The sequence below is a fragment of the Mastigoproctus giganteus genome, chromosome 6 (genome assembly GCF_048544385.1).
Source record: "Mastigoproctus giganteus isolate SK-2022 chromosome 6, ASM4854438v1, whole genome shotgun sequence".
Lineage (NCBI taxonomy): Eukaryota > Metazoa > Arthropoda > Arachnida > Uropygi > Thelyphonidae > Mastigoproctus > Mastigoproctus giganteus.
The window spans coordinates 169201834-169228819 of NC_143580.1; the positions used below are offsets into that span (position 1 = coordinate 169201834).

Consider the following 26986-nt stretch of genomic DNA (forward strand, 5'->3'; position numbering starts at 1 on the left):
AATAGAAAGAGGGTAACGTAATCAAAGAAAGCAAACCGGGGTCATTAAATTGTCTCGCTCAAAAAAGAATTCAAGCTGGAGCTTTAAAGGAACTTAATTATAAATAACGCTCCGATAGAAACGCTTTTTCTGTATTTTCTTCTCGAAATGTGGTTTGGGCAAATGTCGAAATGGAAAGTACGTTTGATCAACTTAGCTGTCATCAGGGCGACGCGTGCTTCATCCATCCTTTCAATTAATGGTCCTTTTAAAATCATCCAATAGGCAACCCAAGTTTTCACTCACAAACAAGGAATGCTTATCCTTAAACATCTACTTCAGTAATGCATTTTCCCAGAGAGGAAAATTAATAACTCCTTTGAGGTACGTTGATAGAGAGAAGAACAAACATCCTTTTAATAGAGTGCTTGTTCTTCTTTCCTTCGCATTCTGCAGTTTAATAATTGCCAGAATGAATTTAGTCGATATATTTTGGTTTTAAAACTTCAAACTGCTCATCAATTGACGACCGGCGTGCAATTTTATAATTCGGACATCGATGCACTCTTCACGTTCTCTCTCTCCTTAAGGGGAAGAAGGGAGGGAGGGAGGGAGAGTGGGAAACATTTCATCTGGAGCAGTTTCAAACACAACGAAAGCAAATACGCACTCTTGACACAATGGATTTTTCGCGCGCAGGCAGGCAGCACAGCTCGGGTGCTCAGTAACCTCTCGTGCCTAGCACATCTCACTCCTCTCTATGAGAGCGGGGAGGTTTCACCGGCGCTTGGACAACTTCAAAGAAACTTTTGAAGCCGTCGCCGTTCCAACTGTTGCCGCTACAACAGCGCCACCCCGACCTGCTTCGAATCTTTAAATAAAAGTGAACTTTGCGTATTTCGGAGGAGCCGTCCGAAGAGGTGGAAGGGCAGTCCGCCGATCGCGGTGCAAAAGGAACGCGGACGGGTGGACGAGTGGAGTGGAGTGGAGCTGTCCCTCCTCGAAGAAGTTTCCGAAATGGACTACCACGAATCACGGGTCGTAATAACGGTGACGTTACAGTCTACTGCGTGGGTGGCTCGTGCCGCACCAACCAATCAGCAGACATTGACTGCGTGGGCTCACCGATCGTCAGACGCCCCGCTCGAGTTGGATATTTGCCACTCACTCCTGTCGTAGTTACGAATCGCACAGAAAGCCCGGCCGTATATAAACGTCGCTGGGGTGTAGCGTGCAAGCCGCGTCTTGAGACTTGGCCGCCACCTGTCTGCTGCATCGCCACCAAAGCGTCTTTCTCCGAGCTGTCTCGGTCGGACTGACGTCGATCCAAAGTCCCGAACTCCCTAACAGGTAATTCTTCTTTTTTTCACCTTTCACCATTTTTCCCTCGAGAACGGCGAAGTTAATTTATCGCGGTTAATTACCGCCAAGCGTCCCTTGTCATCGGACACCGCCCTCCCGTATTCCCGCAGGTAAAGCGAGTTCATTTTGAACGCCGAAGTTTTTTTTTTTCCTCTCCGACTAATGTTCGCTACAAGTGTTAGTTAATCAATAATCTTGTTTCTTCAGCCAATTACGAGGGAAAGTTGCAGCCACCTTCTTTCGGGATCTTTTCGTTTAAGAAAAGTTTTAAGTTTCTCCTTCTTTATAAACTCTCTTCCACTTTCATTCAGTTATAATAATCTAATAAGCGCGAATGATTTTTGGATAAAAATAAAATTAACGGCGCTAATTTGTGTATTTGCATAGTACACTGTGCAAAGTTAGTACCACTGCGCAGAAAACTGTCTAAAAATACCTTAAAACGCTTTATCTGGTTCGGTTGTCCAACAGAAGCACGCGAACATTTTGATCCGATAACCCTTACACGGCCAACCTCTGAGTTAATAATAAATTGAACGAAAAGAAAAAAAGATATGGCGAAAAGAGAGACTTTTATTATATCTCTGATGACGTCACTTAATGACGTAAAAATATGATTCCAGTCGATGCTTTAAAGTTAAAAGCACTACTTATTAATAGCCTTTATTATTAGATTATATTGTTCTTTTCCAGAATGGTGGAATAAATTTATCTCTTATTTAACTGATATTTAATTCTATAAATCATTTTTGATAAGGCCTTTCTATAAGTAATTTGCATTCAACTGATAAATGACAATTGAATTGCATTCATCTTGGATTTGTTTTCATGATTTTTAACGTTATAATTTTATAAACCGTAATAATATTTTAAATAAATATTACATTTTGGATTGGAAAAGTTGATGGAAACGATCTTTGTTTGTTGTCTCCATAACTTTTATTCCTTTTGCAAAGTATTAAATAAATAGTACATTTTGGCGATGGGTTTATGAGATGGTGTATACCAAATATCTTTTTTTTTCCTTAAAAGAATTCCCTTAATTCTACCTTAAAATGCTATTAACGGATTGCGACTATTATATGATCAACATTAATCTTCTGCATGATTTATAAATGCAGAAGATTGTGCTGAATCTGTAGCCAAATTCCATTGCTCGTGAATAAGGATGTGGCTGTTGAAAACGTTTCAGAGGCATTCAACTCAAATTTGATGCGAAGGCTTTTTAATCTAACTCCCATTCTGTGGTCTCTCTTCTGATGTTTTCATTAGAATTGGAATATATGCAAGAAACGTCTTCAATGCTGCTTCTGCAAGTTAGTATTTTCCAGTGATGAAAGACAGACTGGAATCAATCCTTATGGAAACCCAATTTTATCTTTTTTTCCATTAAAAATTACACGCTTACTTACTCCAATTAATCACAACTTCTACCCTTTCTTGGCATTTCTTGAAACCAAAGCCGTCTTACTCTACATATCCAGTATTGTACATTAATACCAAGAAATACTTGTCCCCAAAACTGCTCTGAAAGTCCTCAAATTCGTTCAAAGGAGCAATCAGATAATCAATAAATCTTTCTTACAACCCGACTCCACTTCACCACATATCATACAGACATTGAGTTTCTGATGCATCTATTCTACATCAGGATCAAAATTTAAGAACACGCAATGAGCATTTGGACAACTCCACTCTGAAAACAGAGGCGCCCACAGTCCCTGGAAAAGGGACTCAGCGCGGCATTTCACTACAGGATCAACCGTTATCATATGATGCCAGAGTCAAAAGACCAAGATACTCCGTGAAAGCAGATATTTAGCATTATGAGGACCTTTTCAGGGTTCTGGCTACTACAGGAAGCAGTGGTCTGTCGCCCATTCCTGCCATTCGATGGCTCAACGAGTATGGCTTATATTCAAGAAGCCCCAAGCTCGTCAATATGTTGACCGGACCTTGGACTAATCCGTTAACATCTTGTTCATTTTGATAATTTCATCTGCTTGGTAATATTGTCAAAAGGAACCGATTTCGACATAAGGGACTTGACGCGTGGATAATCGTCACTAATATGATTCTCTTGGGTTAGTGCGGCTCCGCACTAACTCAAATTGAAATATTGACAATGGACACAAGAACCTTTCATTCTCCCCACACGTCGACTTTTTATTAACCAAAATCAGGAAATATTCCGCCATAATCGCTAGAGTAACCTGAAATCTGGGGGTTAAAGAAGAGGACATTGCCCCTCTTCTATAGGGCAGCTTTCATCCCAGCTTTCATATTCTGCAGACATCTGGTTCAATAGGGCAACCACTGCCGTAAACAGAAGAAAACTGGACACTCTGCAACGAACCTTCCTTTTCACAACCTCGAGAGCATGCTGTACGGTAAGCACGCATGCACTCCAGGTTCTGGCGGGGCTCCTCTCCCTAGATCTGGAAGTCATTCGCTGCGGTTTACTGTATCACTTTTCAAAAGATCAAAAGGAACATCTAAAACCTGCATAAGATTCACGACAGAACCTAATAATAGCAAAAGCATGGAGAAACAACGGCTCACAGCCCACCTACAACAAGCATGGCAAGCAAGATGGGCAGACTCCACCAAAGGAGCTATAACGAGAAAGTTCATCCCGACATAAGATTAGTGTACCCGAGGCAACCACAATGGCTATCACCTGGCTTGTTCACCACCTTCCTACTCACAGGGTATGGCTCCTTCAACTGAAAGCTGTCCTCTTTTCGCATGGTGGACTCCCCAGCCTGCAGCTGTGGGGAGGATGAGACATTTTATGGAGTCATGTTATGCACGACTGTCCGTTATATGTGGACCTCCACTGCATCTTCATCACGAATACTCACTTCTAGTTAAAAAATCAGGAACACCTAGTGCTACAATCCGAGAACCACTACAAAGCTCTTACCCACTTTGCACAGGACCCTTCTGGTACCTGCTCTGCGGCAATCACCATAAAAAATTTCTCTTCACAGAACAACGGCCTACCTATCAACCATCTTGAACTGCTACGCAGGCATCCGACCACATCGCCACAAAAAAAAAAAAAAAAAACACACTACCTCTTAACCATCCCAGAGATCCAGCAACAAACTGGCACTCATCAATGACTTCCCACCGACTGGGCCCCTGAAAAACTTGCACTTCAACGAACGTAAGTTCAACAACCTTGGACGGGACCTGCTCCCGCGCGAGACCAGACACCTTTACTCCCGGAGAGTCTCTAACTGTCCTGAGAACTGTGACATCACTAGACCTAACTCAACTACGACTCTCGCAGCTCTGCTGCAAACGTCTTTGAACCCCTGTGCATCGGATGCAATTCGTTCCCATGTGTGACTCACAACCATTCTAACTCCCGGATGTTACCTGTTCCGGGAACTGCGACGCCACTGGACTGGACATAAATACGACCTTTGCTGCCAACACCACTCTGCGATCTGAATAGGGTGCTGTTAGCCTATTCACCTTCAATTCCCTATCCCTAGAAAGGGGAGAGGGACGGTTTTCTGTCTCCTCCTCTCCATGCCGCCCCTCTTATCGCCTGGTGGGGCATGGGCCTGCCCCACTGACCACCTTCGGTCAGTGGGGAAGGCGACCCCATACAGAAGTATGGGGTCGCCTTCGCTATCGTCCCCAACTTCTGTCTTTCTCTCGTCTTCAGCTTCCCCCCACTGTACCTAAACACCAACGTACGCCCCAAACTACAAATCTAAGTACATCCTAATTAAATCGTGTTCACAAAAAAAAAATTTTTTTTTTTTTTTTGAGGCCCTAGCCACTGAAATTTCAGGAAACTAGGTGGCAGGGCCCGCCACAGTAAAATAGAGAGCTGCTGTGTACCCGGTCTGCCTCCACACGGCTTAGTGTGGGCAACGATGGGTCCCATTAGGGGACCAACGGCTAAATGTCCAAGGCGCATTATAGCCAAAGCTGCTTATGCGCCAGAAAACCCCCACAACAACAGCTAAATGTCTAGATGAACAACGGTACACAACACTACACCTCCCGAAGCCCACACACTTAAATCTCTGGGCTCAACAGTGTACTGTTTCACGTGACAACGTATATTACGCTGAGATGGAGGAAACCCCGGGTGCCGTTAGACACGAAAACGCTATACACACCAAATGAGAGGCAGACGGCGAAGTACCCTGCTGGCTAAGCTCTGAGGGAGGACTGGATGGATTGTAAGGGCAGCAAGTCTCCAGAAGACAGCACAATTAGCTGATGCTTTGAATGCACGAACTTCGCAATCCCATTAGCACATTCATCATGCGGAGAACTATGCAGAGAATGGACTGCAACATTCGCACATCGATGATCTCGGAAGTGAACCGGGGGAAAAAAAATGATGCAACAGCGCTAAGAGTGGATTCACCATGAATGCCACGTCGTCTGATGAACCTTGTTTAATATTACTCCAAAGTGAAGGAAGGGTTCGCACAGGAGGAAACTACATGAAGTACCGAACCCTGCCCGCAGCGTACCAGCCACAAAGAGTACTGGTGGAGGAAACATGGTTTCATGACATACCTTATTCCTACTGGCCAGAAGCGTGGATAAGATAGTTTACTGGAGTATTGTCCGAGATAAAGAGAAATAGCAACTGTTGCACGCGTCTCCCCTGAGGGGGTTGATATTGCTACTCATCGTGCTAAATATGTAAGCGAGTAGTTTTAGGAACACAACGGGAACTTGAAACATTTGGGGTGGCAATCTTCAGATCTCAATCCAACTGAGAATCTGAAGAACGAACTGAAATGTCATCTTCGTAAACGTCTTCTCTGCCTACTTTTATACCTCTGCAATAATTACAAGACATTTTGCTTCCTTTCTCCTTGGATATTGCGACTCAAGTAGAGTGTGGAGTAAGACGTATCCAAACAGTAATACGAGTGAAAAGTAGCCCAAAGCACTATTAGAAGAAGGTCCAAATGAAGGGACCCTTCGGTGAACATTTTCTCGGTTTTTCATTCATCTTTTGGTCAAAGGTTTCCATCTCGTACTTCACTGGCTTTTTTAAAAAGTTCTGAAATCCAATTTTTAACTTTTCTCACACGTGTTAGGTTGTGAACACACCAAAACTGCTAACTCAAATGCAAATGATTAAATGTAGCCATGAATAGTATCTTATATACGTCGGCTCCGGAATGTTAGTTGAACTCTGCCCAGGAACTTCGTGATGACGCAGAACTCTGAGAAACAGCCAGAAATGTGTAATGTTATATTTGTGCAGTGGGTGTTTGGTTCTTTCTGCCCACTAGGAAGGCGATCACGTGGAAAGCCTGCCCAGTGTCCATCTACATCACAGGGAAGTGGGTCACTACACTTTTGATCTGCCCTAAAAAGGACGAAACCCGCACCCACTGGAGGTAGTTCTATGCCAGTGGGTGCCAGAAAATCCCGTACCCACAGCTATCCAAACAGGGGTACGAGGGGGAAAAATAGATGGTGGAAGGTCCATGTCAGGTACATTCCTGTCAGATTAAGTCCAATATGAACCCTATCAGTCCATTTTGGAATGGATTAGATTTAAAACATCAAGGATGTTGTAAAGTAGAAGATAAGATGACGGGTAAAGTCAGTCTCCGGAGATAAAGACAGCCGTTTGAGGAGTTCAGTTGGTTCCATGTTGTTGTTGTTGTTGAGATGATGAAAACAGCAGAAGTTAATTGTTGTACAGATGACAACGATAGAGAATTTTCAGTCAATTTTGTCCCTTCATTTCCTTCAGAAAAATTGCTAACAGAGTTTGTAGTTGAGATCTTTTGTCGTGGTCACGTTGCAGCCAGGATAGCTGGTGCATTGAGGTCGTCCTCAGCACCACTCAAGCAGAGATTAGTGTCAGACAAACCTGCAAATCACTGCGGAATATTTCACTGTTTCTGACCAATTAAAAAAGTAAAAAGCTTCTTTATACTTTGGATAGCCAAACAGATAAGAATTGCCAGCGAGGCTCAGATGAAAAAAATAAATAATAATCTTTAGTTTTGTTGCATAAAGTTTGAACTTAAGTGTACAGCGCTCCTTGGATCACTCTTCTTTTGACATCATCCATAATCCCGCTCTTTTCCTGAACTTCCAACTCTCAGTCTCTCTCTCTCAAGTGATATTTAAACTGCGCATGTCCAAACGGGAAAAAAAATATGCTAGAAAATACATTCCTGCCATGCGGGCAGCACATTCTTAGTAAGACACTGTTGCATTGATTCCAGTGGATTTTGTTATCTCTGGCGTAAAGTTTATTCGCCACCCTCCCCCCACTTCGAAGGTTGGCTTTGGCACAGCAGTGTTCGTGGCGTGAATTCCTTCTTCTGTAAGAATGCCATGTGCTTCAAATCCTTTATTTTCTTTTTGCCTCTTCAATTTTATATTTTCTTTTCTCGCTTTAGTTCCTGAATACGAAGTATATTTTGTAGAAACAGCGTGAATTCTGAGAGTTTGTGAAGCCCTAGAATATTTCGTGTTTTCCTTCGTACTAGTATCACACTAAACATCAGATCGTGGATAACTTTATAAAGAATACCGAATGCGTCAAATTAACCAAGGTGTAGGAAGCTCCAGTTCAGTCTTAAGACATTTTCTGATGAGGACAGATCGTATCCAACTAAATATGGCGCAATTCGTTACATTAAGCGAATTGTAAAAGGTTTAAGAAGCTCTTCAATAATGACCAGATTAATAAATGACACACGAAGGGGCTCAACGAGATCGTGGAAGTTGAGATAAGAAAATGGAAGTGACAAAGTCTTTTATAAATTATGTGGAACTTCCTTCCACGAAATAAGATGTAGACGCGCATTTTACTATTCCACCATGTCTTATTCCAGCCCACATTGTTCCTGAAACTATTTTTAACTATAAAAAATTATTTATGATCCTTTGTGTGTGTACTGGTATTGCGAGTACACTGGTATACTCGTACGTAGCGCACGTGATTCACAATAACTACAGATCTCATTTGTTTTCTTAATCTATATAAGATAAAGTAATAAAATTGGATTAAAATAAACCAAAATTAGTAAGTTATCCATTCAGTTTTCGATGGCTAAATCTACCATTAACTTAGCTCGCTATTACTGGTATAAAATACACTCACTACTTGTGCAAAGGCTCTTCAAGATGAAAGGAACTAAGAAAGCCCTCCTCGGCGTGTTCATCGGATCAGTAAAGGAATGAAAAGGGCCTTTGAAGAGAAGCAAGACATCAAACGTTCTTCCTTCTTTCGTTATTTGACTGGAAGTAAAATAGGGAAAAACAGATTATAAGTAACATTTACTCTTAAGTTTAAGAGAGCTTTCATTTAGGGAAGCCATTATTTACGAAGTACGATAAAATCATATTAAAGTAATTCAGAATTCTCAACAGAGGGCACAAATAAATGTATACGATATTTAACGAATATAAAATATTAATTTACATTTGATAGCACGAAACATTTGCGTTTAAAATAAGTGCCAAAAGGCATGTAAAAAAAATTCTATAAAATGCATACATTCTACTTTCCATGATGCATTTTTTTAAATTTGTTTATTTAGAAGACGTGATCGTAAAAAAAAAAGGCAAAAGTTACAAAAGCGCATGCGCTGAGTTGACCGTGGTTCAGTCCTGTGTGACTACTAAATACGTTAATGTTCTTGTATATTCTGTATACTGTGAGTTCCTCAGACTCTATACGGTAACGAATCAAATTTAAGTTTCCCAAATAATGGAAGATTGACTTTAGACCAGGGGCCTCCCAACCTATGACCCAAGAGCAAGACCTTATAATTTGTACGTCCCTACTCTACAGCAAGGCCTCAAATTTTGAGCGACGACTTAAATATTGTATATAGTTAAGATTAATTCATTCCAAAATATAATGTCCGGTCATTCTCTGTTCTGAATCTTTATTTTATATCTCCAGCATGCCTCGCTAGTAGAATGGTATTATGTAAAGTTGTAGCAACCAGTAATTGTATCATTGTTCCCTCGCATTCAAAAATACAAGATTTGGAAATAAGATCTCTTTACCATGTAACTTTCCGAGTCGGTCTTCCTTCATCAGAACACGGGAAGCCAAAACAGAACTTTGGTGTTTTGCATGAAGGAAGAGATAATGCGATGAACGAACAGACTAATGGTATTTGCTATTTAGCTAAGGCACTTCTAGAAGCAAGTTCTCAGTGAGTCTGTCCATTTGTTCCCAAAGCCACCGTCATCTTAATAACCATAATGTTCGTGCCAAAGGAATGTTAATAACCTTTGGAAGAGTGGTATTTATCTAGGACTTTCCTGGACAGGGAAAGAAAAGGACCATTTCTCACTGCCATTAACTTAGGTTAATGGTATATCGATTCTTTTTGAATCGTCTTCAGAAGATGTAGCAACCAGATACGAGCAAAAACCACTGTACATCAGCGGCATTCAGATTCTGAAAGAGTTGGAAAGTCTGTAGGTGGAAGAATGAATTCACAATTAGTACAGAAAGATGGCCTTCCTTTTTACTTTTGGCATTTTGGACATTAATGGATTTAACGTGCAAATACATTCTATCGTGATATGGTGGAGACTTGGGAAAGTTCCTAATTGTTCATATACCTCAAAGGGAGGTCCCTGTGTTACAGGAATATTAACGTGCTTCAAGGCATGTATAAACGTAAAATAGATAAATGTGTTTTTATCTTGATATTTTACTTTACTGTTTATCTTTTCGCATACCAGGTGTTTGTGTGCGTCATCCGGTATCTTTTTCTTGTCTCCCTTAAGTAACCGTTTCCCTCATAAACAAAACGTGCAGTTCATAAATGCAAGGGGGTTTTTATTGCCATCTGTTCCTCTGTATTTCACTCCCAAAGCTATATTTTTTGGGTATTCAGTCAAATTTAGAATCCTTGCCCTGCAGATTCATGCTTTTGGACAGCTGCCTTAACGGCTGCCATTTTTTCTAACCTCAAAATTGGGGTCGATTTGTAACAAATTTGTTACGCCATTTCCCCATTAATTGGTCATTCTCATCTCTGAAGATGAAGCAATTAAGAGAGATCTCTCTACCCGTAATCTTCGCTTTATTTTGATTGCAGATAACAATGAATTATTTACGAAATGAATAAGGACTGTAAATTCTTTTCAATTTGCAAGACCACAAATTTCCCACGGTAATCCTCTTTCGTAGATCCCAAAAGTGGTGAATCCTTTTAATGGCATTAAACCGATTAACATCTGTTTTCTTTTCTCATGCGTTTCATACTTAATTACGCAGTTGCCCTCTATTAATTTTTCTGGAGGGGGGAATATCTCTGTCCTTAAGTAGTCTAGCCACTTTCGCGAGACTTCATCTCCATTATCTCATTAAAAACCTGGCCTTCCCTTCTTCGTTCGTTGCCTGCTTTCAAGCATTCTTTCAATATTTACCTTTTTAAAGAAAATAACTTTCAAAACAGAAAACGCCGAGTAACTTTACTACGAAAATATTTTAAAAATATTTCACCAATTTTATGTCGCATCGTGAACTCTATCACGAAGAGTTTCCCTCCCCTTCTGTTGTCCATCCTTATGTTTTCTACTTTGAATATCGACTACTAGATGGCACTACTAAAATATTAACCGCGAGCCTTTGACAGCAGACGTCAGTTAATCTTTCAACAGGAAGAAGTTCTTAAATCAAACGACACAGTGTTGGAATTGTGCAGGGAATGATCTCGAAACTCTTTTAAAACTTCAGTATGTGAGGGACGCCAGGGATGAATACAAATTCGGAAAAAAATGCAATAAAACCATCCGGAGGAAATTTGAGCGATTTTTGAGCTCGAATTTCAAATTCTTTTGAAATTTTAGAACACACAAATCTTGTCGAAAGGTAATTAGCATTTTAAAGAAAGTTTTTCTGATTTTAATTTATTTCAGGCTGGATAAAATTACGGGGATTCAGTGAGCGGATTTGTTTTTAACCACTAAAATATTAGGAAGTACAAACAGAAGTAAAGCGAGTGCTCAGATGGACAAATGTATGGAATTACTCATCCGCAGATTCCACATTCTTCAATATCGGCTTGTAAAGGGAGTTTGTTGGAATCGGTGAGCAGGTCGCGCCACGAGCACTATATGGAAGTCTGCACATCCCATTTTTGAGGACTGTTTAGAATTTGTGCCGAGGAAAATAAGGCCTTGAGGCGTAAGTATTTTGTATTTATGAACTGCGTGTATTCTAGAATTCGTTACGTTTTGCCGGATGAAAAACACGATTTCCTCGAGGAGAAAATGAATTCGAGGCTTGCTTGAGACCGACTAACTCTGCCATCAAAAAAACCAGAGAGAGAGAGAGAGAGTATTCACTGTGTTTCAGCGAGGGGGCCCCACTGCACAACGTTGAGTTTTAAACCTTCTGTACCATCAAACATCTCTCACATTATGGATGTGTCCAACTGTATCGAAAGTAATGGCTGCATTCACCGCGTAAGAAAAAATAAAATCTGACAGGACGAAGTGGAGCAGAAATTTATGGCAGCTGCTATTTATCAAACCACTCGTTAAATGATGGTAGTGCTTGCAAGAGGATGAATTGGGGTAAGTAGCACAAAACTGGATTTTTTTGATTTTTTGATTTGGTAGTTGTTGGCGCATCGGCTTCTGTGGCCATATTGCACCTCCCAAGGTTTTTGCAGTACTTTGATCCGAGCCCGAGGCGAGAATCGAACCCGCGACCTTTGGGTTGCCAGGCAGGTACTTTACCCACTCGTCTAGCCCGGTCGGCACAAAACTGGACATTACGTTTGCCGAATGTTTAAGGAAGTGTACGGTCCTCATTGTTTTGTGCCAAAAATCAGATACGGAGGAGGAACACAATAATAATTTGGGCAGCAATATCTTGGTGTATTCTTTAGGCCCTATGATCACCCTGAACGAGCGAATTCCTCGAATTACTGCTATTGATTATCTGGTATTCTGTGTGATCAGGTTCCGATGTCATCTTCAAAAGATGCCAAGTTTCAAGATGATAATGCTCCGATACGCAGATCCAAATGTGTCCGATCTTGGTTTGAGGAGCATGAAACTAAAGCTAAGCATCTCCGATGGCCTGCACAATCACCAGACTCAAACATTATTGAACCACTGTGGGCATATTTGGATAGGAGAGTGAGGAGTAGATTTCCTTCACATTCAGCACTCAAGGAGCTTGAAACACTCCTCTATTAAGAATGGCCCAATATTCCTCTTAAGACAGTTCCAGATTTATTTGAATCTATTCCACGTAGAATGCACGCTGTTTTAAAAGCAGAGGATGGCCTAACGGTGGCCCGTATTAGTGCATACTTGCAACTCTTATCCCCCGTAGATACGATCTAATGATTTCGAGCAGTTATTGTCGGATGTGATGGCCAACAGGAATTGAGATCTGTAAGAACACATTCGGAAGGAGCTCCACAGCCTCTCCTTTTTCATGAAAAAGCAGCAACGCATAAGGTAATCACAGTCAGTAGTCTCTTTGCATAGTATAATAAACTCAGCAAGTAGTCTACAGAGCAGTGGAAAGCAGTTTTGTGGATTGGCGAATCTCTCTACTTCCTGTTCTGAGCAGATTCAAGACTTAGCGTTATGGGACTGTTTCTCATAGTATAGCTTAGGATTTTTGGTGATTGTGCGGGGAACCATGAACACAGAAGCCTACTTTAACATTCGACAATTCCACGTTCCCTCCGATGTGACATTAGTACAAACCAGTGTTTTTTCATCAGGATAGTGTCCCATTCCACACTGCCGGTTCTGAATTTGACAATGATTCATGGTCAAGAATGTAAACATTTCGAATGGCCAGTGCAGAGCTCTGATCTGAACACTGCGGATACCGATGTGAGACATGTCTGTCTGCCTTTCAGACGATGGCCAGACCGACACGTCCCACATTGGTAACTCAGGCGGTTAATTTTCTGCAGGAAGAATTGACTGTACTTGTTTCAATCTCGTTCGTTGGTGGAAAGCCTATCCAGGAGGGTGTCACAGTGGCAAAAAAGAAGAACCAACATGTTATTGAAGTGAGCGGCAGTGACGATAGTGCGAAACTCACGCATTACTTTATGAAAGGTTTTGTATATGCCTTACAAAGTCCCTGTGGGTTCAAGAAGCCCATTTTACACGAATTGCGTTCCGCAGCACTCACCACATTGGTCGACGCGCAACCTGCATACCATGTGTCAGATACTACTAACAGTATTTATCTGTCAACGTCTGGATGTTGGACATGAGATGAATATTGAAGATAATCATCGGTTCGCATATATTACCGGATTGTTTTGGTGGCAATGAGTATTTGGAGTTTCTCACCCATGATTTAAATGTGCTTTTGGATGTCTTACCTTGGATTAATACCGATGCATGGTCCATGGACGATGGTGCACCCGCACACTTCATCCAATTGGTACGATGCTTGCTGAACAATCAAATTTCAAGGACTGGTGGTTTGCGGCCATCATATTCCAGTGAAACGGCCTGCCTGGATCAGATCTGAATCTGATTTTCAACTGCGGGGTCATATTAACAACTGAAAACCGTTTCTAATATGTTAATACATTAAATTACATATTCGCAAAGAAGTTAAGATGCTATTTTTACGTCTTTGATACTTTGCAAATCTTAATTTAATTAGTAAGATCTTTCATTGATATCGTTTAAATTCTGAATCTGGTTTTATTAGTTTACAAAAATCACATTCTGAATTTATCAGGAATACTTTTAGTTTTCATTTGATTTTAAAAAAAATAATAAAGACAAGAATACAGCATTGTCTTTCATCTTATTTTCTTAACGATTAAAAAGAATTCTATTTTCAATTTGGTTTAATTCCTCGATATATCTTTTAATTCTTTATCAGGAAACGCGCCTTATAATTGGGTTTAAAACTTTTACGTAAACAAAAGTCTGAATAAATTATTTCCACCTCTGAAAAACTCAATTCCTGAATAAACATCAATTCGTGTTCGTATATTTCAAAAGGAAATATGAATTCGCATTTCAAATCAAATTACACGTTAAACTACCAAAGTTGGAATAAATATTAATGCTTACACATGTATTGGTAATAAGTTTAGAGATCACTTGAACGTGAAGAGACGTTTTTGAATGAGTTTACAGCAGCAAAAATCGGATTAGAACTGCACTCTGATCAATATGGACCACCTCTAGACATACTCCAATCTTCTCTCCCTCTAAATAAATAAACAAAATAGAAATATGATGCTAAAGATTTTTTGAAAAAACATCTTTAGACTGACTGTAGTGGAAAAACCCAGGGTATTGAAGACCGGTTTATTCTGAAGAACTCGTTAAATTCTGTAACAAATCTGCTGGAAACCTACACTAAAAACCTAGCAAAAATAAAATAAGAGGGCATCGAAGATAATGCATCCTTTATTTAATCTTCACTGTTTTTTTTTTTTTTTTTTTAATTTATTAATGGTGATCTTGTAGATGGGCAAGTACATACGTGCTCACACACACAAAACTCCATGGTCCTGTATAGTAATTGACCATCGGCCATCTTAATTGTTCTATCAATGCCATTCAAATTGCGAAAGACAAGATTAAGAACTTTCGGACTCTTCAGAACTATATTTTCGAAATATCTCTTTGTTAAAAACATAACTTGAAGCTATGCCTTTGTGAGAATCCCAACTTGAATTTCAATTACAAAAAAAGAGTTTTTTGTAAGTGAAAGGGTGGAAGAATAAATCAGTCCATACAGAAGTATCCTCGTATAGCACGTGTAGCTATGATAAGTGGGCCTACCGGTATATGGATATGCGCGTGGAGTGTTAGTGAAACACGACTCTTCCGGCCACACCTCTCTCTCTCCTGAAATAAGAGATAAAAGTCACGGAAGTCAAAGGCTGGATGCGATCTCCTCCAATGGCCGCCATCAGTTGAGAATGTGCGTGACTATTAAAATGTCTGGCGGTGGGGGGGGGACCCTTTAAATAATCACATGGTTTGGGGCAATTAGAAACGCAAAACCTATACAGTTATTAAGAAAATGTCATTTCTAAAGGCGGTGGGGGGATGCTAAGTTTACACTGCATTATCCGGTATATAAGACACACCCCTAAAAAGGCTAATTTTAGAATGGGATATGGATATTCACTTTACAAAACTTTTATTTTTATTTACGAAATAACTTATGTTTACCATTATACTTACCGAATAGAGGATTGAGTTACCATGCGTTGTAAATTGCAGGGTCTCATTTTCGATGGCTTTTTAATGCTTTAAAAAAGTTTCGAACCACAATACCATTAAACGATTGTCAATTTTCCATAATAAATTAATCTTGTGTATGCATCAATAGTCAGGTTAGCTGACTCCAGTGGAACAACAAGCAGACCTAACTCCACTTATAAAGGGTGTTCCAAGAGGAATATAACAAACTTGAATGTAGTCTGCAGTGTCCAAAGTTTCCGACGCAGCGCATCCCTCTGTCTAACCCTTTGCGCGTAAACTAACGCTTTCAGTGACCCCATGCAACAGTGAAAAACGTTAACTGGGGATCTAGCTAATTAAAAATATATGGATCTCGACAATCCAACGGTTTGAACAGTTACAGTTCAGGTAATCAGAAACCTGTCGGATGAAAAATGCGGTGGTGATCCACCGTGATGTATATACAGTACGCTTGTTATCGCATCAATAAAGAAACATCCTCTAAAAGATCCGGCAGCTCATTTTTCAAAAGAATGAATGGCTGTTTACCCCATTGAGACGATCGTTGAATGTACCGTCCGATTAATTCGTTCCCAATTACAACAGCTCATACATTTATCGAAAACAGTAGTCGGAAGTTGGTTGGGGATTGTTACCAACCCATACATACTCATTATGAGCGATGTTCCCTCCAGCTCGAATAAACATCGCTTCTTTGGTGAATGTAAAACTACCTCCACGCATCTATCTGGATTAGTGGAGCACTCAAGGAGAAAAGTTCCACCGCAATTTAGTGCGTCGTTCCAAGGTGTGTGCTTGTTGCAAATGAGATGGATATAAACGCTCTTCACATACCATCTTCCAAACAGTAGTTTTATGAGCTCCAATGTATGCAGATATTTGATACAGGTGGAGAAGGGCTAAGCAAAGGTCAAATAAATCGACAGTTGCCCTCTTTGGAAAACGCTTATTGAAGTAAGTGATCTACTCCTCCTCATTTCGGGTCCAGATTATAAGAAGTGCATCTTTTACTCGGATAACCATAAAATTCATCTTGAGAAGATAATTCAATTTGTGTATACATAGCTCTGATGAAATTGCGATGCCATAGAGCTAACAAATCGCGTCATTCCTTGATGCGTTCATTTTTAACGGAATGTATTTGAAAAGGGGGAATCCGTAATTATTTGCCGAACGACATCGTGTCCGTAACAGTCAAAAGAGCGAACGAAAGAGCGCTTATTGCGGTGACAGAGAAAGTAAGTAGACATCGCAATCTTTGCCTTGTCAGGCTGTCTACTTGGACGGAATTATCACTTCGCGTGCTGTTCGCATGGTAACCCTTAACTCTGGCAATGCAGTTTCGTGTCACTTCACGAGAAAACTCGTCATTCTCTCTTGGCGTGTGTGTGGGTGGATGGCTGATGAACCCTTATTTCGTGGCACGAACGGTAAACGAAAGATAAATAAACACCTTCTTTAATGGAATACGTTCTCTGAAATGCAGTCGAGCGCATTGAGCAAACCAGAGTGGCAAGTGTCAATTTTGGGCGAGGTCTTCGGTCGCTCTCTTTAGCAAGAGAATTTGGACTTTCCAAAAGTCCTGGAAAGGCGAACAATATGCCAAATGGTAATATTAAAAAAGTTCCTTCGAAAAAAAGATAAACAACTTCTCTTACTTGCTTAAGAGCTAACACGCATCAATATCCATGTATTATATTGCCCTCATGAGTGCAATATAATACATAGATATCGTGTAGGACCATTAGCTTTTTCGTTTTGCTATCTGAGATCATCTTGAGGAGAGGGCAGTACTGTGGTCCGATTAGCAGTGAAGTCCAGGTTACACTGTAACCTACGACATCGCTTCCTTTACATGTCTCCAAGCATAATGGGCTCGTGGCTTCAATGCACATTGCGAGGTTTTTCACTCTCATGCATTGCTTCCATCAACTACTTCTATCTGGATGTCCTGAGTTTGTCTGTGCCGAGCCGTCACCGTTTTCCTGAGACGCAAAGGGGTCTCAGAGAAACAACAGCATCAAAACCGGATTCAAACTTGTGCGCATGATTTACAACTAAAGGTTGGTTGTGGGCAAACATTTGCTGGTTAACGCAGTCTAATCCACAACAAACAAGAAGGTCCACTCAATAAGTAATACCAGTATATATCAGGAGCGAGCTCATTATCAGAAACGGACTACCCGCCCCCTGAACCTGACAATACTTAACAGTATCCTCGTATTACGTATTTGGAACTCAATATGGTTCAGAATTTTTTGCACATACTTGATCATGTGTGCACGCATGCCCACACGAATTTTCAACTTAAAAAATAATCCACCAAAAGAAGCTGTTGTTTCTAGCGTTTATTTCCGGCGCTGTTGTTGAATTTAAATTCAACAATTTAATTTTAAACAAGTTTGTTGACACCCGAAGTTTCAACCTTTTATGACTAAAGAACACTCACTCATTCTTTTTTTTAATTTTCAGCCTAGGTTTAGCGCATCCATTCAGAATAAGCCACTTTTGCATAACTTTCACAATCTGAAAACAATTTTCACAAGAAAAACAGAAGTTGCGTTCTCAGAATAGAATGACCAACTTCTATTTGGAGTTTCTCCATTCTTCAGTTCCACGTATAGGGCTCAACCTCGCAAACAACCTCGATTTCGGAGTACAAATGATTCTTCTTCTTTATTTTGAACTCGTCCAGCTTCTTCAAAACACGTTCTTTCTTTGTGTTTAATTCGATTTTATTTTCGCAGGCAGCCATGGAGTTTTTCAATCTCCATAGCAACATCCTCTCCTTTTAGCTCTTTCGACTGTTGACTTTATATTCGACTTTTACGTTCTCGATGCTCATTTTATTTTTTCTTGTTTTCAGAAAGACTATCTTTGCTCATTTCCACGTTCTTCTTGACGATCGTCTCGCTTTTGATTTCAGTTTTTTCCCCGCTCGCGCGTCTCGGGTGTATATATTTCGCCTTCACGCAGTTCGCAGTCATCATTTGCATTTCTAATTTGGAAGTATTAAAAAGTAAATCTGTTCGTTTAGAAGAATTCATATTTTCATTTATTCTTTCGTTTATCAGCAGCGTGCATCTGATAAACGAAAGAATATGATCTTTTTCCTGCATCTGATATCTTTTTCCTGTCATTTATTTCTTTATAATCATTAATAATAGCGATGTTAATCTCTAACGCAGTCAGTGCGTTAGAGATTAACCCCTGCCCCCTCCACCTCCTGAACGTTTTGATTCGAGGGGGAACGCTATTGCTATTAATAACACGTTATTAAAAACGTGCTTAGTGCTTTCTGAAGCCTTTATGCGTGGTTTTAACTGACTGACGTTAATGGCCAAGAGAAAAGACAGGGACTAGCGCAGTTGCACCTTTCAGAATCTTCAATACAACGGGCTCAGATTCCAAGCTGACGAAACATAAAATAAAGAAATCGCGGCTGCAGTATTTCATTCCTCGATTAGGAGATGGACTTGTGAACAATTGACATGCAATCCGCTTGCCCAAAAACAGCTCCAAAGTGATTTTAAACAAATTTTAAGCTCAAAAAGGATCTGTTAGAATAAACATTCATGGGTCTCAAGTGAACAGCAACAGAATTTCGCCCTATTAACTCCTTACAGCACGAGCTGCCTATTGAATAATATTCTGCCTAACTGGAGAAGAGTTCAAAGTTTGAATCAGACCGATTTCTGCCGACCTCCCTCAGTCCAGGTTTGCAACCACTGCTGGCTTTTAAACTAACCCTGAGAGAAGAAGACTGATAAATCATACGCAATCATAAGACTCAGATAAATCATAAATCTACTTTCAAGACTGATAAATCATAAGAAGAACACCATGTTTCTTTATACAGCGCATATTGAACTTGATGTCATTCTGTATTCGTAATTCCCAAATCTTTCCCTCTCCCCTTCCCCTTAATCTCCAAAGCAGGATAACGACTCTCCCAAACTAGCTGCCCACAAACTTTGAAAAATTCCCCTGTCTTCCCTCATCAATATCTAAAAGATAAGAAAGAAGTTGAAGAAGTATTACTGATTGGAGATTCTTATTCGTTTTCATGGCACGTGCATAAAAAGCCTACTTCCTTGCATCAGTTGGACATACTAAATCAATACTGCAGACAACGAAACCTGCAGCGCCGGATCTCCTTTATCATTTAATTATTATTTGAAACTTCTACCTCTTCTAAACAGGGTCACGTACCTTTCAAGAGCACTCGAATAACCTATAATCCTAATTAAAGGAAATTAAAATTCATATGTACACATGTATTAGGTGACGGATGTAATCCAACTCAGAACAGGTCTGTAGCACGGTGGCCAACTTCCCCTTGGTAAATAATAATGTAAATCGTACCACCACGTTAATCTCGTGCATCCGTCTACATATCCAAATCACGTGAAAATAAATCCCTACCGGACATTGCATTCCTTGCGCAAAGCAGTTATTTTTATGCAGAAATTCGAGGTTCGTATGTTTTCCTCGTCTCTTAACAAGAAAACATATTTATTATTTTGTAAAGTATACTTACGAAAAAGGGATTATCATCATGGATTACACAAAAAATAAGCTTAATGGGAAATGGAAAGGAAATGATAGTTGAGTAAAGTTTTGTTTGTGACTTGTTTAAACCAAACAAGTCGGCATCTGATTACCAGACAGAACTCTCTCGCAATTTATTCTGATAATTTCTCCGGTTTCACCACTTGCAGGGGATGGATCCTTCGCTCTTGCAAAGATCTACTGTGTAATGCCGAATCATCCTTCAACTCCATAATAGAAAGTTCACCCCTCAATTCTCTGAAAGCAGTGAAATGACCTCCTCAGAAGTGATCGTCCAGGACGATTACTTCTGAGGAGTTCATTTCTCTTTTGAGTAGCCACAGTATTCTCCAGACATAGCAACTACTGACTTCTAAATTATGGGGTTGCCTGAAGTCGCAGGGCACCTTGGTCATCCAGAGACATTAAACGGATCTAAAGTAGTTAATCGATTTGGAGAGGTATCAAGCAGATCAGTAGTTGCCAAGGTATCAATTGTATTAGTACTCATCTATGTATAGGACTGTATACGCTGCTACATCGAGCAACTGATGGACATGGAAAATGAACATCTCATCATCAGGTCGTTGGCTTAAATTCCAAGTGTTTCTACGCTTGGTGTCAGAAAATGGAACTAAGCCTTGATGGAAATTGAGTTGCGAAAACTTGAGCGCATATCGAACAGAAAAATATCAACGGATCGAAGTCCAAGATAAGTAGCGGAGGTGGGGTGTGGGAAGATTTAATGATGATCACCTTCAAATGAAAGGGAACATCACTAATGCAGAATAACGATCAGAGATCGAAGCAAATTTTACAAGTTCATGGTTTTTCCTATCAGCCTTATTTTAGTATTAATATATCGAAAAATAATTTTGAAAGTTACTTTCATTGCATCAACATTTGCTAATGGTGACTAGAATATTCCGGAAAACTGGTAGCACTTGTCAATACATCTCAGTCTCTCGAAGACTGGTATGTTTGCAATGAAACTTATCCTAGGCCGAGCGTTAGCCTATATATCAACAAACGCTAATAATATAAAAATATATTACGTAATAAAATCAGAAAATTATTATTGAAATTCGCAGGATGTCAAACTAGTTCACAGAGTGGAGCACCCTGTCCATATGACTGGCAAGCGAATGTAAAGCCAATTACGATCTACAATCGAGAAATGCGTAGGAATACCACCTTCCACGATTATTACTTAATCCATGTTGTCTCATCGCTGAAATTTTGGATGTTAAAAGCAATTCAAACATTTCTGTTCATTCATTATCCCAGACAGATTCCAGTGAGTTACAACTAATTTTGACTGCACAATGTCACGTTTCACATTCCCTCACCTGTTGGCCGAACAACTTCTGTGGACTATCTGCGAATAATTTTTCTTCTAGCGGTTTTGTTACAGTATTCTTCTTGATCTGACTTCCTTAACTGAGCCGAATGTTATGCTGCTTTTGAAGACACATTTTAATTGTCCTTGAATCCATAGAGGCATTCCTTCTGTAGCCTATACCGCAACTGCTGACTGAGTGATCTGAAACATTGTCTGAGGAGAAATCTGAAGATTTCACCTCAGACAATTTTTAGTGGGTGCGCTCGGACATCGAGAAATACGTTAGGTAATGGGATTAACGTAATGTTAACGAATTATGGGATTAACGTAAGTATTGGGATAATAAACGATTAATTAGTCGGGTTGTGTTTCATGGTACTCGAAATATTGCAATGAGGTAGCAACTCACTAAACGCCTTTTCTGTTTAGTCAATGCTTTTAGAATCTTCATATTAACTTCCTCGCACTGGTGAAGAGAAACACCTCGTAAAAAGTGTCTCAAATAGGCAGTGGGAGTTAACTTCGCTTATTTTCAGAATTAGGCTAAATATTGACTAAGTATTACTTAGATTTTACCATTTAAAGATTTAAAATTTTGCTTAATCGGCTGCATTTTTTTCAATGAGAAAATTGTTCTCCGTCCTTGGTTTAGTGTAAAAACGTCATCGATGTACTTCTAAACTCGTTTTATGTGGTTAAACACACACAGCAGTCGAATGTGATGTTCACTCTTCAGTATAGCTTTGACTACTAAGTAGCTGTTTTTCCTCTCCTTTTTCTAAAACTGTTGCATTTTTTTAATTTTATTTTCTCCAAATAAAATCGGTTTACTTTCGTTTCAGAAGTACACCGATGACGTTTCTGCATCAAACCGAGGACGGAGAACAACTTTTTCACTGAGAAAAAGTGGTTGATTTGTAAAAATTTTAATTTAGAAATAGGAAAGTCTAAATGGCAATACTTAGTCCAAATTTAACAAAAAAAATTCAAAAAAGACAAAGTTTCAGATTACAAAAACTAAATGTAACCTGATTAACCCCGCTGAATTTTAATTAAAACATCCCGTGCACATAAGTTTCAATAAACTATTAGTATAGACTCAGTATTTTTCTTTACGTTTTCTTGATTACGATATGACCACCCTAAATCCAAGATACAGCAAGGTTAAGGGCCCTTGGTTTCCAGATTTTAGAGGTTCGGCTGTTTCAGTCACTTCCTGATGCGGGAGGATCCGATGGGCTATGAAAACTTAAGTATCCGGATACTTTTCAGAAGTAGTGTATATTTAATTTAAAACCGTAATCATGCTGGAGGAGATTGTGACCCAACTGGTTTCTCAGCTTGAGTAGTGCATAAAATTTTGTGAAAGGATCTTTTTCTTGGAATGTAGCACCTCTATAACGGTAGATGCTGTGAGTTAAGATCTTTTAGAATGCAAATTTCTTAGATGTAAACCCTTCTGGCAGAGAAACCGAAATTAATAGCTTCAGTAAATTAAAATCTCTTTAAATTAAGTTTCCATTTCTATCTCAGAGTTGTAATTGTAAAACATACAATTACAAAAGTCTTCCAAACAGTATCATTATACTAATTGTTCTAATTACTCATGCGCATCAAACTTATAGTAGTGGACAGAACCGGTTCTAATTCTAGCCATTATAAAGTTTCTCATAGCACGAAATCAAGGGACTGAAAAGAGCGTGGAAACGTTCCTTAAAGAATAAACCGTGTTATTATCTAATCTCGGTATTAGTAAGAACAGGTGGAACGGCGTACCAGGGGTCAAGACTGCAAAGCCATTAACACTAAATCTAGGATATACGAGTAATTACATCATTCGGCAGATATCGGTAAAAGACCTCGTAAAAGACATCGCAAAAATGGGAAAAAATATTTATTAAAGGCATAATATAATAACGTAACAAATCGATGGAGTCAAATACGGGTAACTCAGAAAGGTGTACTTAATTCGCCAATGTCCCTCCGTCATCTACCCATGATATTTCTTGTTTAATGTCCATCTGTTCGTAGAGATAGCCATCGTAGGTTGCGATGACGTGTGTGATCTTTTGGCTAAGAAATAACAGAATGGAAAGTAATTTAAGGAGAACATTCGGCAGTCCATCGTGCACTGAGAAGTCTATTGTCCTATATCTCCTGTGTGCGCATCAACAGATTGCGATGTATGACAGAATCGCTATATCTTCGAGACCTCTATAATTAGTAGTTTCTCTTTTAAACACAGAAACCAGCAGCGAAATCAAGGTTTGCACTGTTGACCCGCTTCTTTAAGCTTATCGTGGTACCTTTCGTAATCCGTTCGTAAGGCGAGAACGTGACTCGATTGCGAAAGCGATTTGGTTGCGTAACTCGAAGTTTGCTGTAGCTAATAAAGATGCCAGTTAATGAGAGGGCGAGCTACTTTAAGCGGCACACAAGGTCACTGTACAACCAACTGTCAATAAGGTCGCGTCCAAACAATATCGGCAATATGACACTTGGGAACTCCGACAGGGGGAGTGACCGTAATGGTATTAAGTGGGCAGTATCGAAAGACACTTCGATGATCAACGGAAAAGGCTTTAATTACACGAAGGGAGACTGGGACATACTCAAGTATTTCTTAATCTCACTTAACAGGAATTAATTGTAAAAAAAATGTAAGAAGAATTTTGAATGCTCCAATATAGTTTCTGTTTGGGTGCAGCTTGTAAGGCAATGCCTCTGCTAGTAACGCCTCAGGCAAGAGGCGTCCATAAATTGTGCTAAAAGACGCCTTAAAAACGGCAGTCTGATATGGCAGTCCCCTGCATGCCAGCCATAATGAAAAGTGATCCAGTTTTCTAAAATGAAAAGTTTTCACCACCGTTGAGTTGCATTCTCCTTCTTGGTTTTCTTTCCTGTCTTAGCGCGACTCGCGCTTAATTTAGGCACCGCCTACAAATTGTCTACAACTCGGAATAAGCTATGGCAGCGAATCCACTGTTCGTAGATCAACTGTGATTACGTTGAACACGTTGCTTTTTTCCTTTTTTATCTGCCATCCCCTGCACGTGCACAAGCGGACACTCGTGGCTTAGTTCACCGAGCAATATATAGCGCATTAGTTACGTGTCTGGTGTAAACATTCCAGCAAAACAGGAAGCAGCCTGAATTAGGTTAATCCACAAAAGGATTCAGACACCGATAAACAAGGACAAAAAGAAATTGCGAAAGAACTTCTCGTACCTTTTTTTTAGCGTTGTCAACGTACTCGAAAAACATCTCCCGATGCCAGCCCACAGATACTCTTCTTTCACTTCGCATCGCACTCTTTTTGTACTAACCGAAGTAGCCAGACAGTGATTAAAATTAGATTTATGCTTTCAATTTATTATTTTCACAAAATGATCTTGTAGAGCGTTGTTAAAACAGTTAATGGATCCAAAAGTTTTAAACATTTAACGCTATATTTGCCAGAAAGCCAATCGAACAATTCGTTACCATGGAAACATGACCACGTTTACCATTTATCTTTGTAAAAAAATCTTACAAGCCCGTATTTAAATACGTGGTTTTAGAAATTGAAAGAAAACTGCCTTTTAGCGTCTTGGTATCAGAAACCAAACTTCCATCGAGTCTCCAGCAGCACGCCTTTGGGAAAACAGAACAATATGGTACACATCGTTAAAGAAACTTGTTCAACTCACCAAAAGGTTTTCGTTGTTATTAAAGCTACTGCATAAAGAACGTTTTCTGTGAAAAAAAGGTTCGTTCAGCTTTCTGAAAGATTTATTTTTATATGACAAACCGAAATGGATCAACAAGTAGGGAGTTGAGAGGACGCTCGCTCTACAGGAAGCCAGAAGAGTGTGTACACGTATTGTGATATTTTATTCCTTCACAAGTACAGTAAATAAAATATTATAAAGTTAGCGCACTCTAAAAATATACATCCTAATAATAGTTTAGTTAAGCCTTGCATTTTATAAGCGATGCATGTATAAAGCCTTCAAAGTGGAGACAATTCTTGTGGTCGCATAAGCATCGCCAAAAGTATAGGAATATTTACATCTAAAAATAGACAAGCTGCACGGATCCTACACGGAAACAGGTCATTCAGAAATACATGCAAGTTATGTGACAAGCGGCTGTGCAAATCGACAAAGATTTCCTTTTAAATCCATTGTCTATCTAGTCTTTTCTTGCCTAAATGGCAACCGTTCCCCCACCTATTTTGCGAAGAATGCTTCTTCTTTTTAATTATTTTAGTTCCACTAATCAAACACCCCAACCCCAGAAAGAAACAGAATGTAATACGTCAATAGATTCTGGTTATCACCGGGTAACTTTGAAATTTTACGGTATGAAAAACTTGGTATATTTCACCGAGGAAAACTCATACCTCAGAATGTGAATAAAGAAAGGGCAAATTTATAAAAGGTGTCTTCAATCTTTAGAAGGCCTAAGAATTTAACGAATTCAAATAACGAAACAAGTTATCGTTTTCTTTTTATTGTACATCAAGGCTCCTTGTGTGTTCCCGCAATGTATATTACAAGCTCTAATCTTCTCAGCACGCAATAAATGAGCGCCTGTCTCCAGTTCATTCTTAACAATGGCTGATCAGATGCTTTGGGGATCAGCAGGCAAATTAATTTTTATACGTGGATAACGGCATCTGGCTCGTGGGAGATCTCTACGTCAAACGTGTTCTTTGGAACTTAAGTGCGATGACTGAAGTAGGTTATTTCAGAGTTTAAATGAAGTCTTCCCAATGTATCTATAACAGTCCGACCAATTATTGATTAGACGTTGATTGTAAATTTCAACCACAGGAAACCAAACTCAGTGAATTTGAACGTGGAATGGATATCATTGGTCAACTCTTGTACAATAAGTTTCAGAGTTTATCATTTCAAAGACTGTCTATAACACCATTCTCAAGTGGAAGATGGATTCCAGAATACCTGGTTACTATATGCAGAAGTTACTGCAATAGAAGTTTCACCGATGATCCCCACCCCCCGGGAAAAAAACTTTCATCAAAAAAGTTAGTGCACTTTGGTCGTGCTCGGAGGAATACGCCTATGGAAGAGTGGAAGATGGATTCTCTCATGCGAGGAATTTCCATACGCCATTTCACCAGATGGAAAACCTTAGGTGTGACCGAAACCCAAAGAAACTTTTTGAAATGACTGCACTGTCTCAACTGTGAGGCAGGGTGGTGGTTATTTCGGGTCCGCTTCCTGCTATAATTTTGGACTGATGGTTTATGTAGGACAACAAGCCTCCATCACTAGGCTCTGTTGTGACTGGGATGTTGCCGTTCTTCCTATGCCAAGGCCCGTCCATCAAGGGCAACATCGCTCGCTTAGTTAAAGTGTATTACTGGAGGGACGAGGAAATATTTCCGTAGATACGTGTGTCATAGGGCCCTATTCAACATTAAAATCCGATCAGTGAACTTTTTTTGCCCCTTAGTACCCCACTCCTTTTAATACCATTGTATATGCTGATTTTCTTGATCCAGAATCAGTTGTTTAATGCATTTGTTTCTTT

The 26986-nt window shown here is 39.7% G+C and overlaps 1 protein-coding gene across 1 annotated transcript in view; it reads left to right on the forward strand.

Moving 5' to 3' along the window:
* Positions 1-774: 774 nt before the first annotated feature.
* Positions 775-26986, forward strand: part of LOC150084739 (thyrostimulin beta-5 subunit-like) — a 35637-nt gene continuing 9425 nt past the window's right edge. Inside the window, exon 1 of the mRNA XM_090375476.1 lies at positions 775-1329. The gene's annotated coding sequence lies outside the window, so the exon portion shown is untranslated. The remainder of the gene's footprint in view (positions 1330-26986) is intronic.